We start from the raw sequence: 15,470 nt of genomic DNA, 5'->3' as shown, positions 1-15,470 counted from the left end.
TTTGGAAATTAATAAGCTTGGGAATCTGTCAAGTATTCACTGTATAAAATAAACATTCACACCTCACTTTGCAGATGTGAACTTGTTCATTTTAATATATAGCTGGTTGCAACATCCAGAAGGAAACAAAAAACCTTCCAGCAACACATTCCCTTTTCTGTAGTCACTCATCACTCATCCCTGGTATATCAGGGACAGAAAGTGAAGTATAAGAACTACCATGTGACATCTAACATCGATGCACTAAGAACTGCTGGAACAGCTGCAAAAATGAAAGCAGAATGGAAAATTTCATTCCAGAGAAATCACTTTGGGGATTAACCAAGGGCTAACTGATTGCGTGCAAAGTTGTGCTAGCATCCCATGCTACTTTTAGGATATTAGCTTGTATATATTTGCAGTGCTGCAATCTGCCTTCAGGAGGTATCAGTCCCTCTGGCCCAGTTCAACTTAAAACCAGCCTAATCATATGCCTCTCCACAGCAGGCTCCTCTGGATCCCTGGTTTGAAGATTACAATGATAGTGCCATTGTGGGGCAGTCCATAGTCCTACATGGTACATGGCAGCACTGTGTGGGGAGGTAACGGCTTGTTTGGAACATCAACATGGGACTTTTAAGCATCATGCTAATAAATTATCTAAACTTATGGGAACAATGGAATTGGGTCCAGCCAGCACTTTGCTTGAGATCGAGACTTTTCATCTGGGGAAGAGTGCTGTGCGCTTAGGGCTGTACCTGTCAGTCTGTGTGTCTGACTTCTTTGGCTCTGGTTTAGGTTTTCCTACACAGTGCTCCACTAACAGGATTTTAGAATCATACATTTTGTCCATTCAATGTAACTTTAGTTTATGTAATCAAAATTATGCTGCAAAATGCTTTAATTTCAGCCTATTAAATTCTCCTGATACTCATGTCAGCTGAAAAGTAGATGCTTCTGCAATTATGGAGAAGTCTGTGTTAATACAGCATCTCCTATGGAGATTATATATAAGCAGGTCTTAGTGATTTGCGCCCAACCCAAGAAATTTGTCTCAAGGGATTTTCAATATTTTTGTTAATTTTTGGTAAAGCTTGGACAAACAGAGGTGTTTGAAAAACTGGGAAAGGCAAGTGATAAATTAATAAATTAATGGAGAACTAAAGGTGGTTATATTTCCGTCCATTAATTGAAATCATTCAGCACAATTTATGGCAGATAGAACTTGGCTTCTTTTTTTTTACTTGAAATTACACAGTTGCTGAAAGTGATAGTGTAAATATTATGTAATATGTAAACAAATGCAGAATGCCTCATAGAAATGTGAGTGTATGATGTGGTACAACATAGCATGTTGATTAAAAGACTGGAATATAAAATCAATAAGGAATGGAAGGTAGAGCTGTTCGGAGCCTTAGGGGCTGAAGGCAAGAACAGTATCAGAATAAGTGCTCAGTTTCATGATTCAGTAGATGTGTAAGAACCCTGAGGAACAGTACTACATAATGACATTTAAAATCTGACCTTTGAAAGAGTCAGAGAGTAATCTTGCTTTCGCTGACACTACTAAAAAGCTAGTATTGATTTATTTACCGCTGTGAAATGAAGACGGGATGTGTCCCAGTGCACATTTACAAACAGAATATAATACAAACCAGCTGGCAAATTTTAATTAATTGGAATCATAATAGCCATCCAAATTAGGAGAGTGAAGCTTCCTACTAAAGATCTACTCATCAAAAGAGTGCCTCATCAAGAGTACTCATCAAAAGACAGCCGTCTCACCAGCTAATAGAAGGCTTATTATGATGAGCCACCTCTGTTATCCTACACACTCAATGAAATCCTTCAGACCTGAGTTTGGCTGTATGGCTGATTGTATGGCTGACTATGAATCTTGCTACTTTGGACTCAAAGAGTGAGTGGACAATTAACAAATTTGGTGTCCTTTCTCACAATACCCAGAAGCCCTTTAGTCCAGAATACAGACTTGAGTTCACCTCTCAAGACCACCTTGATGAGAAAAAAAAACTCCTTTGCCAAAAAAGCCTTGCCTAGTATTTAAAGCTCTATAGAAGAAGGCATAGATCAAACTCCATAAGGCTGAGAAACACAGTGAACCTGGATCTCCATGTAGTAACCACTGAGTTACTGAGTAGAAAGCAGACGCAACTGCTCTTCCATCTATCATTTAAATGTATGTGCAGTTAAAACAGAGAGATTCTAGGCCCCAGTAAGACTTCCTTTTTATTTTCAGCTGTAAACACACCTATCTGGCATACTATGTGCAGGCAGAGAGGAAGTCATATGTGACTCTGTGGATTTACCTTCGAGCTATCTATGGCAATTTATTTCTCAGAACACGTACTGTTGAGAATCCAAATTCTATGTGCAGTTCTTCTCCTGTATCATTCAGGGGAGCCTTTGAACTTAACTCCAAGCTGTAAAGACCACCAGATGACAGAACATTTAAATAAGATACTGCAATACTCAATTCTGTTATGAATCTTTTCCTAAAAATAACACTTTCTCAGATTAGCAGGCCATTTTAAGTTGCAGCACGATGTGACCATGAAGATCAGGCATCATCTACTTATTAAAGCTGACATCCGAAGGCTTTTCTAAAAATAAGCTCCCCCTTTGCAGAGAGGATTTCTCAATCATCTTAATCTTTTGTGGTATTTGGGGATAAAAAGACTCTCCAGTGACTGGAAAATTTCCAAAAGTATGTCTGGAAAATTGAGAAAAAGAGTGATATATACATGATTCATGAATTGGCTATTTATTCACGATATTATCCTATCATACTTTCTAGCTGAAGACTGAAGGACTCTTCAGGCACTGCATCATTCAAGTTGGAGGCTCTTTGTCTCCATATATAAGATCCCTCCCTGGTACATCAGGTATCCTCCTACCATATGAATCACTCATAAAGGATGTGCCTAGCTGGCTTTCCCTGTAGAGACCCCCCTCCACTGATGGCTTAGTGGTTTGAGTACGTAGCAAACAGAACATTTGGGTTTAATTATCTTCTCAAGCCAATGGTGGCCTAATCACATCTCCTCTTCTGAGAGGCTATGAGCAAGAAACGTTCCCTACATGACCTATTAAAGTGATATCAGTGTTTAGGAGCAAATCCCAGTTTCACTGGAGGACAAGAAAAAAGCACTGGCTCCTTCAGTCTAGTTAACATTGCTTATTGTGGACAAGGGAGTATTAAACCCCTACTTGCGTATCTCTTGCTATAGAGGTTAGTGGAAACTGCAAGCATCAAACCAGGATTTTCCAGCTCTGTTTTCTCTCTTCAGTGCCCTAACAAGTAGATAGTAGGATCATGTTCCTGTTTTGTTTTGGGTGGTTGGTTGATTGTTTTCTCTCATGTAATCTTGCATCCTTTTAATAGTGACAAGTATTCAACAGGAAAGGCTTTGGATGTTTCAGTAGTTTCTATGGTTTCTTATTGGCAAGGACTCATATTGTAAGTATAGACTGGGAATTCTCTAAAGCCATCCTATGTCCTGGGTACTTTCCAGTTTTGCTGGAGAAACACTTAGTCTGACTCTTCTCCTGGGAGCCCAGCAATATCTGCTGTCCAGTGTGGTTCTGTATAGAAAAGGTACCTTAGGCATCTGAAGCATTTTAAAGGCTCATAAAAAGAGGCAGCAGTAAGTTTAAATGCTGCCAGTCCCTAGATTAAAGTTAGATGTTTTTGTCTTCTTCAGTTGTAGTATTAGGCAGCATCATGAGTCATGGTATTGGGCAGAGGCAGAGCAAAGTGTGCTTAATTCATCATTCAGACTGATGAGTATTTAATTAGCTTAATTATGTTTACAAAACTGGGAAAATAACTTTGTTGTTTCTCAGATGGGGAAACTGATGCATAAGGAACATAAGGAGTTATTTTAGTATCAGTGTTCCCTGCTCCCTACCTCAAGTCAAAAGGCCAAATGTGTTTTTCCCTGCTTTCTGGACAGGCTTTCAGTGAGGATTAAACAATGAAATTACACAGTGAAGTTTGCCAAGAAGCACAGAAATGTATACCTAGAAGAGACTTCTGCATCATCACTTACCTGAGGGCTGTATGTTAGAATTTTTTTTTCTGGAATATTGCCCACAGTATTCCAGATGAGATTTTCACTTGTTTTAATACTTCTTCATCGCTGTTTGAAACACTAAATCTAGTTGGAAACCTTATCAACTGTGAGTCTTCCATACCACTAGTGTATTCAGACCTCATCTGTGTTGCAAATTCTAATAGGCCTAATCCTAATAGGGTCATAGCAGAAATTCTTATTAATATTTTTTCTCTGACTTTAAGTTTCATACTATTTTCCATTTCACTATTATTTTTCTCAGCCTCAAAATCATTCCTCATGTATAATAAGCTATTCTTTCCTTTCTTAATAATTTCCCGCAGCTCCATCATCAGAAAACTCTGCTAACGCATACCCAAAGTCATTAAGGAAATAGAGACCACTTAAGGAAAATATTAATTAAAAATCCAGTTGAAGCGCATCTCCAAAGTTAGTTTAAGACAGTGTAGGATAGATAATTATCTCTTTAACCTCTTTCCACTTACTAGACTGTGTTCCACTTGTGGGATGGATTTAATTAGGATGGATACAACAATATCTTGGAATCTTGAAATGAGCTACACATAATTAATATTCCAGGAGCTCCAAACTGCTGGTCAAGAGGGTATATTTGAATACTTCTTGTTTGGGAAATAAACCCTCAAACAACAAAACAAAACACAACAAAAAAAACAACGAACCCAAACACAGCAGTGTATAACAGATTATTACATTGAAACCCATATATAACTACAAATATAGAAGAACAAAAAAAAAAAAAAACAAATGTCAGTCCTGAAGTGCTTGCAATTTAATAAGAAGCAAAACTGGGTTAGTCAAAAGTCTGGAAAAGTAGTGTCATAACTGCTGCATGATAGAGTCATTCTTAAAAAGCCAAGCCAATAATGAACTCATCTGCCTAACTAGAAACTCACTGCTTATGCTACTGGAAAGGTGTTTCAGGGAGAACTGAAAGAAGCTGAGGAAATCCTTCGGAGGGACCAAATTGTCTTTTACCCGCTACTTTGAAGGGAGGCAGAAACATGATTTAGGTATTTAACTTTTATTTGATATTTTCTCACCAAAACTAAGCAAATTTTCTAACTTTTTGATGAAAGCATATACACTGAACTGAACTTTAAACAAGTAGGTAGAGCTAATCGTGTTCCTACAGGGCTTGCCAGGCAGGCAGACTGGCAATAGCAATACGTATCCCTGATACTTTCAAAGAGGTATTGGGTTTCCATGGCCCAGAGTTCTGAAGGAGATCTCGCCAGGCTGTGTTCAAGTGCCATACAGCCGTAAAACCTGAGTACAGCTGTTAATATCTTGGCTTTAAAGAGGGAATCAGAAAGCTGTATCTCACAAATGCAGGCAGGTTACACTACAAACTGGTGCCAGTTTGGCTTAATCTTCAGCTGTAGTCTGCAGGAGGTCAGACGTACCTCTGCATTAAGGTCCAGACACTCTGCTCGTCGTGGAAATGAGTAGGTGGATGCATGAGGAGCAATAGACTCTGTCACCTCTGCCTCTGAACAACCATTCTGAAAGCCTAGTCCCACACACAGGCTCAGTCAGGGAACAAAAATAGGTGCAGCTGGCTCATGATGCAGCTTGTTATTGAACACCACAAACACAGTTTCCAATAGGAAACTTCTCTGAAATTTCTTGTTGCAGGTCACTGGGATGAAACTGAAGTTACAAAATATTGGAATTTCCCACTTTTTCTTACAGTATGAGTCAAAAGCAGATCCCAAAAGTAATTTGCATTTAGAAAGAAACCTTTTGCAGTATTTGCTAGTAAAACATGACCCTACCCCGTATGTCAATAAATAAAAATGCTACATAGACACTTGGAGCTGAAAGATTAGTAAGAATTTGGGCTCCACATTAGCACCTACATGCGGTCTCTTGACTAAGCTCAGCCTGGAAATGGCATTACCTCCTGGCCAGATGCTAGATTACTGGTGGAGTACTTACTTTTCATCAGTCCTGATTCTCTTATTCTCTAGTTCTGCTCAAGATCTTGTCTATTGTGTAATAGGATTTAAAAATAAATCAGAGTACATTTTTCTTTACTTTTATGTTAAACAACTTTGCAAGCATTTTCTGGTATTTTTTGAATACCTTCTCAACACTTTGAGAACCCTCAAGATTCAGAATTGTGAAATTTACTTTGTATAAAATATATCCTGCAATAAACCTTTCTAGTGAGGAAGGCTGTGGGAGCACTGGTGCTAGGGACTGCTGCAAATAACCTTGTTATGCGTATAGGTCATCAGGAGTCTTCTGACAGAGTAGGTTTTGCTTAAAAGCCAAAATTCTGTAGAACTGGGCTGTTTTGTGCAAATACTGGCAATTATATCTTTCTGACACAGTACAGGCTCCATGGTCTGGTTAATGTCTGTCTATGATTATTACTCTTGTCTCCATGTGAGTAACCCTTGGTATGCAAATGAGCAGAGGGTGACCCATTGGACTTGTCCTTGGTGTATTTGGTTTCATTTGTCTTTGCTTTTGTTTCACAGATCTGCAAGTCTCCTATTCTAAGCCTGGGTTTTATGGAGACTGCTTTTCAAAACACCAGGTTTTGCAGGAATCTGCGACCTAAGGGTCTGGACACTTCCTTGTGATCTCAGACACATGGGCACAGATCCTCTGCTGCAGGTCAACAGACCTGATACCTGAGTTTGTATGCCTTCCTTCTCAGGAAGGGATGTTTTTCCCTGCTGTGGTTTGATACTGGCCTTCCATACCCTTTTTAAAAACCCGCATTTCTACACCTGTTCTTGACACACACCTTTACTCTTATTTTTGAAAGAATAAAAGCAAAGGAGGTATATGTAGGGGCAAAACTAATTTTTGTGAACTAATGCTTATCTTTAGCTGCTGTTCTTGACAGCTTTTTTTTCTTTTTTCTTTATTTGCATTGCCTTTGGGACTGAGATGCAAATCATTACAGAGCTGCAAATGAAATGCATAAAACCTATAGGTTGTTTCTCTGGTGCTGTAGCCAGAAAAAACAAATCAGTAAGTGACTTAGCAGTCATAACATACTATGCATTTATGTTGGTAACCACATCACTTAGACTCTGAGCTCTAAGCAATAAGGCTACAAGCATAAACTTTACGTATAGAACTTTAGAAATATGTTTTCTGCCTGTCCTGCTCTCACTGAGACCTTTTCTAAGTTATTTAAAAGATTTCAGAGAAGAGATGGTGATCATATTTCCAGACCTGTCTTTATTACTTGAGCTAGAAAGAGACGTCCAGAGTGAAATGATCTAACTTCTTGCCAGAATGGAATCATAACTAATATGAACTGACTCTGCTTTTAGCTCCTCTAGGGAAAGGATCCTCTCACATTTATACATTGAAAAGTAGTATGATACTCCTTTGGTTTTATACTGAAAAGGAGTCTTTAGAGATGTCACAAGAAAAGCATTAACATTAATTACATCCTGATCTGCAACAATCTTGCAGGACTATTCAGAATTAAAAATAAAAAAATAAAGAGGAGCAAAATTGAGAGAAAAATGAGTGCTGACGGCTTTTTAAAGATGTAAATCTTTGTTTTGTTGATTTTAACATGACCTCTTTCTAAGGTAGACATGGCCTTTCCAAAAGCATACTGTCTGACATTCTCATATTTTATTTTTCAGCAAACCTGCTGCTGTCTCAAAGTAGCAGAAATCTGTCTCCTTTTTCCATCAGAGGCTTCCTAAGAATTTCCTAAGAACTAAGAATTAATTTTGGACAGAAAAGACACCTCTAGCTCCTTCACAAAAACTAAACAAAAACTCAAACCCACACAAAACAATCTTGGTTTACATGCATCTTTCTTTGATGCTCTGCAATTGAAAACCCCTGGGAAATTTTAAATGCAGGCATAAACATTCATTTCTATGTAGGCAAAATAAATTACTTCCTCAGATTTACTGTATACTAGACTGATACGTAGAGGATATATAAGTGACTCTTTCTAATGTGCTATTGAATGTCCATAGGTTCCTTCCTATATTGAGAATAAAGCGTCGTTCCAGACTGAGCTCGTATTGCTAGCTCAGGAGGTTTCTAGTACATCAGCTATAGGGCAGTACCCTTAAGGGGAATGGCTCTGACATTTTGAGGACTCTCTAGAACTGGACACCTTAATGGGTTCCAAAATACAACAGTGAAGTGCTATATCAGTGCCTTGATGTTCAAACTGTTTGCTAATATGGGAATTTCCCCATTCAACCTCTCACCAAATCCCGCAAGGACTGGAGCTGAGTGGTATTTTTGGCCCAGACATCATCATTAAAGAATGAAACAGAATTATCTCCAAGTTTGAAGTGTTGGTAAGCATGAATAAACTGTTAAACTAATTCTGTGGATGGAATAGCTGTCAGAGGAAAATCTAATTTACTCTCTCAAGTTGGTCTCTTATACTAAGCAGGTTAACATGCAGACAGAAAAGTAAATGTATGTTTTAATTCTGATTACACCTGGGAACACATCTTTACACTAGGCAGTGCCAATTTTATATGACTGTAAATATGACCCTTTGAGATTATGGATGGGCATAATTATGATTTCAAGGCACATTTTTTTTTTTAACATATTTTTTGTGTTTTGTTTCATTTCCATCTCTAGGTTAAGAATAGAATTTTTTTTACCCTGAAAAAATGGAAAGAAAGACACTGTAATTGCATCAGAGAAATGTGGCATAAATGCTGGCGAAATAATGAAAAGCTGTTCCCACAGCTTTTTAGCCCATATCAATTTGCACAACCTTTGTCAATTTAAGTAAGCTTCAAATAAGCCCACTTCTCCAAGTTAAACACTTTGAACCTCCTTAAAACTGCCTAGGAAAAATGTATTCTGGAAACTAATACTAGATGATTCTCTGTTTGGGGGTATTAATTGCACTGACCAGTATCCAGGGAAATTACTTTGAATCTATTCTGTTCTGAGTCAAACATGACTGCAGTGAGAGTATTGCACTCACAACAACTTGAAGTTAGCATGTTATGTTAAAAATATCTCCAGACTTCCTTCCTTTCCACCCGCAGCAATGGCCCTGATTATAGCATTCTTAAATCCTGTCTGAATCTCTCCTAATTTTGCCAAAATACCTGATTATGAAGTGATACTGAGTTACTCTATGTATCTGGGGAAGCTGTAAAACACAATCGCAGCTATGTACTGACCCATTCATGAAAGAATGAGGTTATATGTAACATGTAATTGGTATCAAAACTTAAAACGAAAGCACAAACAGAAACAGAGGTGGCAGCCAGATTTTCTTTTTCCCTTCTTGGATCAAGATGTTCAAATGACCAGAAAATGCCTTTATTTCTCTTTAGGACGTGCCTGAATTTTACCTGAAAACCAGTTCTACTGGGAAAGAGAAACTTTGCTGGGATGTAACACTCTTCAGATAGTTTACCTAATTTGAGCATATTTATAGGCAATCTCCATAATGCCTTTCATGTTGTTTTAATCTAGTTGTGTTCTTAATGTCTTTCTTATTTTCTAACTTTGCCTGGTAAAAAGTCACTTTGCATTATAGGATAATTTAACATAGGCAGAATGAATGCTTATGAGGACAGTTATGTAGCCAGGTACCACATATGGAGACAAACTCAGTGCTAACCATAAATGGGTTTGGTATCAGCTCTCAGCTTTAGTGTCTTGCTTCTAGTTGCCCAAAAGTAGATTCCAAAAGGCAAATAAAGGAAAAAGGAGGATGCTTGGCAGATAATAAGCATGTGTTCTAGGAATTTCCAGCTGAGGAAACCAAACCCGTTCTTTTTGTGATGCCCTTGAATTGGAAGGAAAATGGAGAAGGATGTGTATCAGTATGAGGTCTTCTTGCATTTCTAACATCGAGCCTATGAACTCAAATTCTCTCAGCAGGAACAGGTTTGTTTTACAAAAGTGAGAGAAGGATTGTCACTCCTCAGCTTCGATACCAGCATTTGTTCTTCCATATTTGAAGATATTTTATTCTAGTTGCAGTGTTTTATTGTACTCTGTCACTATTTGCAATTCAATTCCTCAAATATTCTTGGGTCCGCAGCAGAGAATTGTAAGACTGCAGAAAACAAATTTCATGGCTAATTAAAAGTTTTGCAGGGAATATTCTACCTGGTTATAGAATAAGGCTTGCCATTCAGTCCAGACTGTTAAAAAACATCCTTGTCCTCCCCTCATTCATGGTTTGCTATTCAACACAGGTCTGTTCTTTTCGAGATTAAGTGAACTTTTTGTCCTCTTTCGCTTCTTGTGCATTCAGAAATCATCCTTGAAAAAAATCTCTTCTCTCACAGGAAGAGACCTGTGTGATAGCAACCTGATACTGAGTCCTGGAATGAAATGACATTTAAAATTAAATTGCATGTTTTTTTATAGAAACGTTGACTGATCAAATGCCCCAGGGCTGCCAGGGCCAATGCCCTGTCTTGATAAAATGATTCTGGAAAAATTGTGTTTAAGTAACATCTGTTTGTGTCCAGCCTGCTCTGCCAGGAGATCCCTTCCCGACCTCCTGCAGCCAGTGGTGCCCCTCTGACTTCATCTGTTCATTTATTTGTTGAGGACTCCCCTGTTCCAAACCAAAGCACAAGGCGGTTAGTGTGTCTTAGGCAGGAGCAGGACTGCTGGTGACAGATGTGGCACCAGAAGAATCCGTGTTGTTCTTGGCCACAGCCACTTCCAGGCAGGAAAACAATAGCTTGTTTTCTTCCTTCATCTCCCAACCCCTGCTTTGCAGGGCAGGAATTTCATTATACTTTGGATGGGTGGAAAAGCTATAATCAACTGCCTGTTGCAGGTAGACAGGAAACTTGCAATAGCTCATCAAAGCACAAGCAGCAAGAAAAAGACCTTAAAGTTTAAAGAAAAACAAGACTTTTTCAGTGTGTATTAAGGAGCAGCACCTATTGTAGCTCAATCAGCACTCTGGGGGTTGATGGCTCTGCAGCCATCCCTGCTGTCGGGAGAGGAATGAGAAGTCAGAAGGAGAGATTAGCTATGTCTGTCATTTGAAATACCAGGAAGAAATTGCTTTGTGTTCTCAAACCACAATGTCAAGTATTTTTTAAAATGAAAATCCTAGAAAAAGTGAGTCCCAGACCTGACTTTCTTAAAGTGATCTACTTTGAAGTCTTCTAAGCATACCTAACAATTTGTAACTGTTAAACCCAGCATGAGTCAGAATAGGACATGCATTTTTAACATAAATGCACAAATTTAACTTCAGTTCTGTTTGAAAGCTGCTGTTTGGATCTTACCTTATGTTTATGTTAATTGCTATTTTCTTTGATTAGAAACATCCTAATTTTGCTCTCAAGTGAAAAAAGGAAAAAAAGAAAAAGGTAGTAAACTCCAGTACTGAAACAAAAAACAAAAGAAAAAAAGTAAAAATAAAAGCAACTGGGAGCACTTGTTTGTGCTATGTGCTATGTGCTTGTATCTGACTTTGAGGAGGGAGCCAAAGCCTGGCTTGATGCTGCCTTCCATCAGCACCCTCAAAGGTAACTCTCTGGAGAAGGAAGTTCTGCATCATGTGCTCTCAGTTCTTCACAAAGTATGCAAAGGGAGTTATTGGCTCTTTTGCAATCCCTCCAAAAGCCTACTAAAACAGAAAAAAGAAAAAAAGAAGCTTAGTCTCCATTAGATTTTAAGTACCATATGATGGTGCATTTTCTATTATGTGCCTATGCAGCACGGTGGAAGCCTCTTCCATGACTGAAGGTCTGTAAGCCTCTGCTTAAGAAAATAATGCTCTCATAGAAATTTTGAGTTGCAAGCATTTCTAATGGCAAAAGTAATGAGATAAATTAAAAAAAAAATAATTCAAATTTCAGTTGAGTCTATGGTTTTAAAATCTGGAAAGCAGAACCTGTGAGTTACTTCAGTGTGAGGTGCTGGTTTTCACTGAAGAATGGGAAAACTTGTAAAAGGAAGTTAAACATTTGAAACAGAACACTCCTGTGTCTTCTTCCATATAGACCTCGCAAGGCAAATCTCATAAGACCTAGGTCTGAAATTATGAGATGATTTGTATAATGTGCCTTAAAATTCTAAAATAGATTGCAGCAGTCCAAGTTTCTATGTAAACAAAGATCCAGCAGCATACTTACTCAGACAGGAGCTCAACTTTCTCATCTAATCCTTATCAATCCTCTGGACACTGCTTTGTTAATTTCTGTCTCTCCCTGAAATTTTAACCACTAACTATAACTAGGAGTGAGATGGGACTCTGTTATAGATACATAGTCCAGTACTGCTAAGACTGATATGTGTGTATGAACTAGTTTATGCAAGTAATCCCACCATCACTAAATGCAGGAATATGCTAACAGCAGTAATGCAGAGCCAATGTATTCTCACAAAGTACTTTCCCTCTCTGATTTGAATACTCTAAAAATGCACTTTATGCTTTTACATAGAGAATCATATTTACAAGTTTAAATATTCACAATTGTAAATATAATACTTAATTAGAGAAGGAATAACCATGACCCAAACTTTCATGAAGAATTAACCCTTTCAGCCAGAAACCTGTCATCTGCTTTATACTGGTATCTCTGAAACTCTTACTTAAAATAAAAAAAAAAAGAAAAGGAACTGCAAAACTTTTTCTATCAATACAGAAAAAAAGATATTCAGCAGATATCTGAATATTCCTTCTAGTCGGTATTTTAAAGAGGTTGTTTTCCAACAAGCTTTCTTGTCTGCTTGTTTACTTTTATTGCTCTACAAGGATAAACTGGTACTTTTAGTAACTTTTACAATTGTTTAGTCTGAGTTCTTGTGAAGTGATTCAGTCTTAAGGAAATGTATTAAAAGCAATGTTTTGTTGGGTTTTTTTTTTCTTCACAAAGCTTCCGAAAAGTCTTGTTGACCAGGAAATTTCTGAAGGGTTGGGTAAGGTTATGAAGTCAGTAGCCTAAAGAGGAAACCGCTGCTGGCAGTTCTGAGTATATTGAGCAATTGCATTTTTGAGTAATCCTTGTTTGGTTTTAGCTTTTATAGTAACCTTTCATGAAGCTTCATGTGGCTGGTGTTTCTTGTGTAGGGGCAAAACATGGCTGAGAGATTTATTTTCACTTTTAAAGTCATTGCTTGTTTTAGGGCCCAGAAAGTAAATAATAATTAGCTGTGAAAGCACAATGATGCAGGAGCTCAATACTAAAAGTGGGGAAGTGCAGAGTACTCATGTACATGGATATCAGGAATATACTCAATTTTAGTCACTAGTGACGGGATTTTGGCAAAGACCTTTCATTTTTTTCACATCCTTTTCCTTTCATGATGTTCCTTTGGGACTTGCTCATAAAGAACTCCCGAGCAAAATTTCCCTGAAGTTCCTCACAACATTTAAACTTGGATTAAAGATTTTGCTTGGCACCAAGTCCAAGACCAGTAGTTAATACCAGAGTGGGCTGTTCAGCACACACTGCTATTTATCAAGGTTACAAAGTCAGTCAGCCTCCAATACAACAGAAATCTGAGATTATAATTTATCTAGTACTTTCAAATAATTTAAATTCAAAGATTCATGCCAATGAGGATCTCTAAAATGCATGTGTGATAAAAGTGACCTTGGGGTTTTTCTTTTAAATTTATTTTAAAAATAATTTGTATAGAATTTAAGGACTGAACAATTATTTTATTATTTGTGTATGTGATCTCAATTAAAGATAATCAGGAAGCTACAGACAAAAGGATACTTTAAATTCCCATATCAGTAGAAGCTTTTCTTCAGAATTTGTAAGCTTTTGAATAAAGAAAATCAAGTCATGTTAAGTCGAAAATTAGGCTTCATAAGGAAATGTCCATCACTGTAATCTTTCAAAAACTCTTTTAGCTTATAAGCACAGAAAATTCTCTGTGTGCCTTTGAAAATGTTACCTTGTAGCTTAGAAAGCACTGGAATGAGATAGTATTTCCATATGGAAAAGTTCTGTCACTGGTGGGACCTTGCATCATTCATCACTTTCTTTTTTTTCTGTGGAAAACGAGAAGAGGTAAGGAGGATTGATTTGTCTAAATAGGAGGAAAGGATAAGTGTTATATCCCAAATAAGAAAGAGGTGAGACATATACTGATACAACATATAATGTCTAATATGTACTGTACATTAGATATGTGCAATGAAAGTCGGTTCTAATAGCAAGCAAAATGGTTTTAATTTTAAGGAGAAGAAATAGGTTAGAAATGAAGGAGAAACAGTTAAGGACTCAAAAGAAACTATAACACCATTAAAAAGTGAATTATCACTGGAAGAATTAACTAGCTGATGAAACACAACTCTTGCAAGTGAGAAAATCCATCAGCCAGGATGACAGCCTGAACAATAATGCTTTCTGCCTGGGTAGGACTTATCTCTAATTGGGGTCTGGTTTCTCTTGAATTCCATTCAAGACAGAAGTCAGAAAATTTGGTAACTTGAATGGGTAAACTCCCATGTTGAAGGTCAATGACATATCTTATCACCATCATGACAACTGCCTGAAAATGTCTTTCTCAGCCTGCAGTCCTGTAGGAAGGTATACTGAAAAGTATTTATAAACTGTGCTTCTGTCAAAACTTTTTCTCATTCTCTTCCTGGGAAAGGTATGCAGTGTTTATTCCTTAGGGTTTAATTAACTAGTGATTCATACCCAGAGGAGGGGATCCCACAACTGATTTTTCAAACCGTTTGTTCTGTAACTTATTTCATCATTAAAATCCTTTGAAACGCAACTAAAAGAAATACTTCCAGGAGCCTTGTCAAACATGCTCTGACCTCTTGCAAGGATTTCATCAGAGCCTCTTGCGCAGTCCCACTTTGGAAATTGCTAAAAGGTGGCTGGGGTTGTCTCAGAAATGTCATAACTGGATTTGCTGGAGCCTGGAAGGTTTGAACTGAACCCATCCAGAGGACAGGGGCTGCACACCGGCCCTATGGCAGGAGCAGGTATTGTCAGTAGAGTTACGTGAACGGTGTCCTGAGCAGGCCTGGCTTTCTTTAATAAAATCCATTCTTGTTGTCCACACAGAGGGATTGGTTGGGCTGTGAAGTGTGGTGAAGAAAAGGTCATCTCCTCTGTGTATACTGTTTCTGATTGCTTTAGTATGCTTACAACTCCCACAGAAACCAATAGGATTGCCTGTTAGCTCAGCAGCAGGGAACAGAGCGGTGAGGGAAGAGTTAGGGGCTTATTTTTGTCTTATTTCATTTATCCCTGCTTGAAAACAGGCACTTACACATTGCACTTCGAGAACACTTTAACAAATAAATGCAGAACAATACGGGGAGAATCTGTCAGTGGAGATACGTTTTAAGGATGGAAGAAGATATTTCCTTCTGTCTCTTTACTAAGTGAAAAGATTACAGGATTAATCATTGCTGCCTGTCTTGGAGGCCTGCTCTTCTCTGTCTGC

This window comes from Neopsephotus bourkii, unplaced genomic scaffold (genome assembly GCF_033783945.1).
Source record: "Neopsephotus bourkii isolate Nb327-2 ecotype Australia unplaced genomic scaffold, CSIRO-AGI_Nbou_v1 NB_168, whole genome shotgun sequence".
NCBI classification, from domain to species: Eukaryota; Metazoa; Chordata; class Aves; order Psittaciformes; family Psittacidae; genus Neopsephotus; species Neopsephotus bourkii.
The sequence above is the reverse complement of the archived record's forward strand: the minus strand, read 5'-3'. Positions refer to the sequence as shown.